General features: G+C 41.4%; 1 long non-coding RNA gene across 1 annotated transcript; it reads left to right on the top strand.

The window, feature by feature from the left end:
* Window positions 1-1,290: 1,290 nt before the first annotated feature.
* On the top strand, window positions 1,291-6,404 carry LOC140120681 (uncharacterized). Its single transcript, XR_011853941.1, has 3 exons — window positions 1,291-1,355; window positions 2,773-2,927; window positions 4,282-6,404. It is a non-coding gene; the product is annotated as an uncharacterized lncRNA (long non-coding RNA).
* Window positions 6,405-6,965: the final 561 nt, after the last annotated feature.

Genomic DNA, 6,965 nt, shown 5'->3' with positions numbered 1-6,965 from the left:
ATTTACTAATGACAGGTATTACAGAATTGCCACAAACAATATTATATGGTATTTTCGTTCAAACCTTTCTGAAAACGAGGTTGTATTTCATGTTCTCCTCTCACAATGCTAAGCTGTGATGTGAAATATCATGAGTCATGTGGCAGGAGTAATTACAAGGATCTCTGCCCCCAGTATTCTTACTTCCGAGGCTTGAATAAGATGAATAGAGATGAAAGTGTTCCGGGTAATTTGGCCTCCTCTCTACCTGGAGGCAGATAGACGTTGGACAGATCTGTTTGTTGGAGTGACAGAGGTGAAAGGTCAGTAACCTTTTATTGACTGTAACCAGTTAAAGACTAGTAACAATTAATTCTCAGTGATCTTGTGAAATCTATAAAGCTCAATACTTCTCTATGGGGAATTGCTGTTTCTTCCCAAGGGCTCTATGCTTGGTAACATTCCTCAACTAGATCCCAAAAATATTGGATTAACTCGCCTCAAGCCACATCCTATTATCTATGTCCCCTGTGTATTAGAAATTATATGAAGAGAAGATAAAAAGTCAGCCCCTCTGGGATCATGGAGGGTACTTATGATCCTAAAGGGGACAGGACCTTGAATATTGGTCTTTTTACCAATTTGCGGGGTGGACATAATATAACATATTAATGGTCAAGCCTAAATTTACTTTATGGACAAAAAGTTTGTAGCATTTTTTACCACTCGAAATATTTGCATCATGTATTGTATGTAACACATTAGGCTATTCAAGAATAAATATTGGTTCTTATGTTATTTCATTATTTGGATTTTATTTTATTTGTACTTGGATTTTGTGCAACTGGGGGATATTAAAGGGGTTGTCCACCTTCATAAACCTTTATAATTATGCCCACTATTAAAATTTAGTTATTATTCTTCCACGTCCCAGTTTCTGGTCGGGATCAGCAGGCGCCATCTTCTTCGTGTCTATGCACCCTGAGCACATCCCAGGTCACCGACAGAGAAGAAACGCACCTGTGGATAAGTCAGGACAGAACAGATGGGCAGCAGCAACGCAGAACGGATGGGAGGAAGATCACATGTGAGTAAGGCAACGTGGACAGCCTGGAGGACATAGAAGAAACAAGACGGATCAGAGACAGTGGGGCAGATTTATCAAGCTGTCTGAAAGTCAGAATATTTCCAGTTGCCCATGGCAACCAATCACAGCTCAGCTTTCATTTTACCAGTGCTCATGAATATTTTAAAGGGGAGCTGTAATTGGCTGCCAGGGGCAACTAGAAATATTCTGACTTTCAGACACTTGATAAATCTGCCCCAGTGGGTCCATCCAGGAGGATAAGGACAACGAGGGAGAATATCTTATAAAGGTACGTGGGACAAATGTATATTATCCTGCCCCTAAGTCAACCTCAAAAGTTATTTTAAAGTGGCCAACCCCTTTAACACTTTACAATTTTCTACATTGAGATTGCAAAAAGTTGGGGAAAACAACACCTCATGGGCACAGAAATGAATGGCTGACAGGTACTAGGTCTCATAACACCTAAATACCTTGCAGCTCTACTATACATGGGAAAGTATCTAAAAGAAGCAGTGACCCTGTCTGTACTGCACTATCTGTTCAGCTCCTCCTGCTCCATAACATACTGAAGGCAGATAGGACACTATGTACAATCTGCTCAGCTCCTCCTGCTCCATAACATACTGTAGGCAGATAGGACACTATGTACAATCTGCTCAGCTGATCCTGCATCATGTTGTCTGCAGATAGGACACTGTATAATCTGTTCAGCTATTCCTGCACTATATTCAGCATCCAGGTAGGACCACTATGTTTAATCTGCTCAGTGCTTACTGCCATTTTACATGCAGCCTGTGGGTAGGACATTGTGTACAATATACTTACCGGTAGCTACAGATAGGACAACCTGCTAAGCCCTTCTTTGCTCTATTACTCCTTATCTGCAGATAGGACACTATGTACAATCTGCTCAGCTCCTCCTGCTCGATAACATGCAGCCTGCAGATAGGACACTATGTACAATCTGCTCAGCTCTTCCTGCTCTATAACATGCTACCAACAGGTAGGACACTATGTACAATCTCCTAATCTCCTTTGGCTCTATAACATGCTGCCTGCATATAGGACACTATGTACAATCTGCTCAGCTCCTCCGGCTCTATAACATGCTGCCTGCAGATAGGACACTATGTACAAACTGCTCAGCTCCCTGTGCTCTATAATATGCTGCCTGCAGTAAGGACACTATGTACAATCTCCTAATCTCCTTTGGCTCTATAACATGCTGCCTGCAGATAGGACACTATGTACAATCTGCTCAGCTCCTCCTGCTCTATAACATGCTGCTTGCAGATAGGACACTATGTACAATCTGCTCAGCTCCCTGTGCTCTATAACATGCTGCCTGCAGTAAGGACACTATGTACAATCTCCTAATCTCCTTTGGCTCTATAACATGCTGCTTTTGGAGTTGAACGGTTCCATTTAAATCTCAAAATACATTATATGAGGGAGAAAAAACCTTTATGAAAGATATTGCAATACGCCAGGAAAGAAATGGAAACGCCTCGTATTGTATTGATAAAGAATTACATTATTACATCAGATCTATTACAAATCCAAAATTCATATTTAGAGCGTGATAATGAGAGCGTTACAAAAAAAAAGGGACTCACTCATTTGTTCCTACAACATTTACTGCAATTGCTGTAAAATTAGCAGAGAAAGGTCAATGAAATATCCATACATTACATTGTTTCTAGGAGATGAATGGAAGGTTTGGTTATTGATTGCCATTGATGAACTACACGTGTCAGCCAGCAATTAATGAGGAGGCTGCTGACACATGACAAGTCAAATTATGAACCTGTCCCGGCAGAGACGCAGCATTGTCACCCGACATGACGAATGATTCCAGGTAATTGTGTATTGACATTAAATGCAGCCTCTCCTTATAATGCAGTATGAATATTAACATGGCCCATACAGCCAAAGTTATCACTAAGGTTAATTCCAGACTTTCAGGAACCTCTGATGTTATTCGTATGACAGTTTATATTTTTTACTTACCGACTTGGTTAAAGGGGTTGTCCATTACAGGCGATCCCCTACTTAAGAACACCCGACTTACAGACGACCCCTAGTTACAAACGGACCTCTGGATGTTGGTAATTTACTGGACTTTAGCCTTAGGCTACAATAATCAGCTATAATAGTTATCACAGGTGTCTGTAATAATGATTTATTGTTATTCCTGGTTCTTATGGCAATCCGACATTTTTAAAAATCCAATTGTCACAGAGACCAAAAAAAATTTAGCTGGGGTTACAATGATAAAATATACAGTTCCGACTTACATACAAATTCAACTTAAGAACAAACCTACAGAACCTATCTTGCACGTTACCCGGGGACTGCCTGTATATGAAAAACAGGAGCAATAGCGCCACCACTATCTATGGGGTGCATCTGGTATTGCAGCTCAGTCCTATTTAAAGGAAATCCTCCATCAAAATTTAGTATGATAAATCTTGGTCTCTTACTCATAGACGCAGACACCATGACTTCTTAAATTTCTTATCCATAGTCTCCTTCCTCCTAAAAGCAACTTTCAAAATTATGCTAAGGAGCCCAAAGGGCTCTGGGGGTGTTGCCATAGCCCCTCTGTGCTGTAGCTTCACAGGCTTTTACACTGTGCAAGGAGCTCTAGTGTTATATTACAGCAGGCATAAGGAGAAGTGCCGAGGAAGAAGGGGGGTTGAGACAGTATAACAGCCTCTGAAGCTGTGGCTCGGAAACAGCCACAGGAGCCCTTCTGGCTAATTAGCATAGTTGATTTTGAAGAAAAGAGGCAATGGATAACAAATATAAGAAGATTACCATGGTCACAGTGCCTGGATCTATGAGTAAGTGTCCCTGGTTTTTCAAGATGGTTTTGATAATAGATTTCCTCAAAGTAAATGAGTTGAAAAAGTGACACCACACATCTTGAAATTCTCTAAACCTACTGGTAAAACTTGGCCACAGTGGTCTTTCCAGAGTGATCCCAATTCTTATATATAATTTATTTTTTAAAAGTTGGCTCATTTGATGCAGGGAGAAGCACATCAGTAGATCGACTTCAACCATTGCATTGCAAAAGGTGAATTCTGCAGTCTTAGTATCCCTAAACCAGTAGTCGATCTAGAACCCTGAAGTGGTGTAAGTCTTATTATTGTTTTACTGTTACTGTTATTACTGCTTTTACTGTTATTAGTTTTTCTCTTTCACAGAATCTGCCCACATATCACATGCGGAACCCATGTGGCAGTAATACTCACCGTCTTACAGAAACTTTGCAGTCATCACTGTCCTCCACCTGTTTTCTCTCATAACCTGGCTACTAACCATTATAATCACAACCTCAAAAGTGTCCTGCATGGGGTGGCACCTCCCTCAGTCCAACCTTCTCGAAACAGACATCAGAAACCTTGGCACATGCCACAGACTGGTTTCCTTCAGCAGTGCTCCAGGAGTGCCAAACATTTGTGGAGAAAATTGTGCACATCTGCGGACTTCACTTTCTTCACTTCAAATTTATTCTTGGAAACTATAACTCTGTTGCCAAACAAGTCTACTGCACTAATCTCATATCCTCCATCTCTAAAAGGCTATTTGATACTCTTCATTCCTCACTGACACCAAAGGTGCAGCCACCTGTCACAGACCTTGGGGCTGAAGATCTCACCACCTACTTTAAAGATAAAATTGTCTGCATTCACTATTTATTCCATTACTTCACTTTCCTCCTGTACCTCACCCAATTCCATCTCTTCCTTTGAGCCAGTCACAGAGGAAGAAATGTCCAGGCTCCTTTCCTGTGCTCACCCCACTATCTGCATCAGTGACCCCATACCCTCTCATCTCATACGGTCCTTCTCATCAGTGGTGACTTTTCACCTCACAACAATATATGAACTCTCTTTCTCTGTTGTCTATTCCTCTTCCTTTAAGCATGAGGTTTTTACCCCATTACTAAAGAAAGCTTCCCTGGACCCTTCCAGTGCTGCTGACTACAGACCAGTCTCTAATCTCACTTTCATCTACAAACTCCTGAACGTCTGGACTATTCTTGACTAACCCGTTATCTCTCAGCTAACTCCCTCCTTGATCCCCTACAATCTGTCTTGGCACCATTTGATACTGTGGACCACCAGCTCCTCCTTAGGATGCTTCACTCCATTGGCCTGAAGGACGCTGCACCCCAGTGGTTTTCTTCCTATCTCTCTGATCACACTTGAGGGTTCTCTGGTCTGTTGAGACGAATATTGAACATTCTGGTGTAATGTGTTGAGAAAACCAGACGCTGCTCATCACCTGCCAAATACAATCCCAGCAGTGACACATGGTGGTGGCAGCATCATGCTATGGGGCAGGGACAGGACCACTGGTTGTAATTGAAGGAAAGATTAATGCGGCCAAGTACAGAGATATCCTGGATGACAACCTCTTCCAGAGTGCACTGGACCTCAGACTGGGCTGAAGGTTCACCTTCCAACAAGACAAAATAAGCTAAAATAACTACTAAAATAATAAATCAGTGGCTTCAGGACAACTCTGTGACCATTCTTGACTGACCTACCCAGAGCCCGGACCTAATCTCATTTGAGCATCTCTGGAGAGAGGTGAAAATGGCTTCCACCAACGTTCACCATCCAACCTGAGGGAACTGGAGAGGATCTGCAAGGAAGAGGCAGAGGATCCCCAAATCCAGGGGTGAGAAACTTGTTGTATCAGCTCCAAAGCTGATTATATTCAACACTGACCAAAGGGATTAAATACTTATCACCATGTGATATTTCAGTTTTTCTTGTTTAATAAATTAGCAAAAAAGTATGCAAACATTAATGAGCTAAAAATAACTTTTTTGAACTTACCAATTGGCTGCAATGAAACAGAGAGTTTAAAAGTAAAAGGGGTCTGAATACTTTTCATACCCACTGTATATAACATTTCCCAAATTTGTTTTAGGACCATTTTTCTTTTCTTTTTTTTAACCACAATGGTCACAAGAACTGGCATACATTGTACAAATTGTGCTCTTTTTTTCTGGAATAAAATGTTCCAGACAAAAATATAGTTGCTAAATACTGTATATTCCACCATGTAAAGCCCATATTACCAGGAGCTGTATTTACAATTCCACTGGATGCTGATGGAAATTATCAAGACACATCCCAAACAAATTACCTCAGCTTCTATAACGCAACATATTTTGCCCTACATTCTGGAAGTATTTGTCTCCCCCTCCATTAGATGTTTGTTGAGTGCAGTGTACACTTCCCAGAATACAATATTGAAATATTCTTTTTTTAAATACAGGAATTCAGGATATTTCTGGACAAATTTTCCTGAAATTGTGTGGAGTGAAAAATGGTAAATAAAAATTATTATTATAAATTACATTATTGGAGGTGTCTTTGTCATTAAAAGATTCTGTGCCGTCCAAGATTCTGGGTTTCTTACACAATATGATATTTTACTTTTATTCTAACAATAGTTTTTAGTTTATTGAAAAAAAGCGATGTTTTATTACATTGATGAAGACAACAGGAATAGAGAGCGGACCTGATAGTCGGGTTCGTTGTACGGGTTCAGCCGCCTGTCCCAGATATATAGCTGGTTTGGCACCGGCAATATGTCCAGAACTAAACTAAGCAGCTCCTAGTGCTACAGCATATGCCGCAGTGTTACACTGCTAGCGTTATCGGAAACCTCTGATAACGCTAACAAACACTGCTGCGCTGTAATCGGTCGGGCGTATTCATAAGGGGGGCTGTCCAAGGGACTGCCTCTCCCACGGATCGCCCTCCTACTCCATAGCCCGGCGGTGACTGCTGAGCTTCATGCGACAGTAACCACTCCTAATCCCGCCCCCTCATGAATACGCCCGACCGCTTACAGCGCGGTCCGGTGT

This window comes from Engystomops pustulosus, chromosome 3 (genome assembly GCF_040894005.1).
Source record: "Engystomops pustulosus chromosome 3, aEngPut4.maternal, whole genome shotgun sequence".
Taxonomy (NCBI): Eukaryota; Metazoa; Chordata; class Amphibia; order Anura; family Leptodactylidae; genus Engystomops; species Engystomops pustulosus.
Note: the sequence above shows the minus strand (reverse complement) of the source record. Positions and strands in the feature narration are given on the sequence as shown.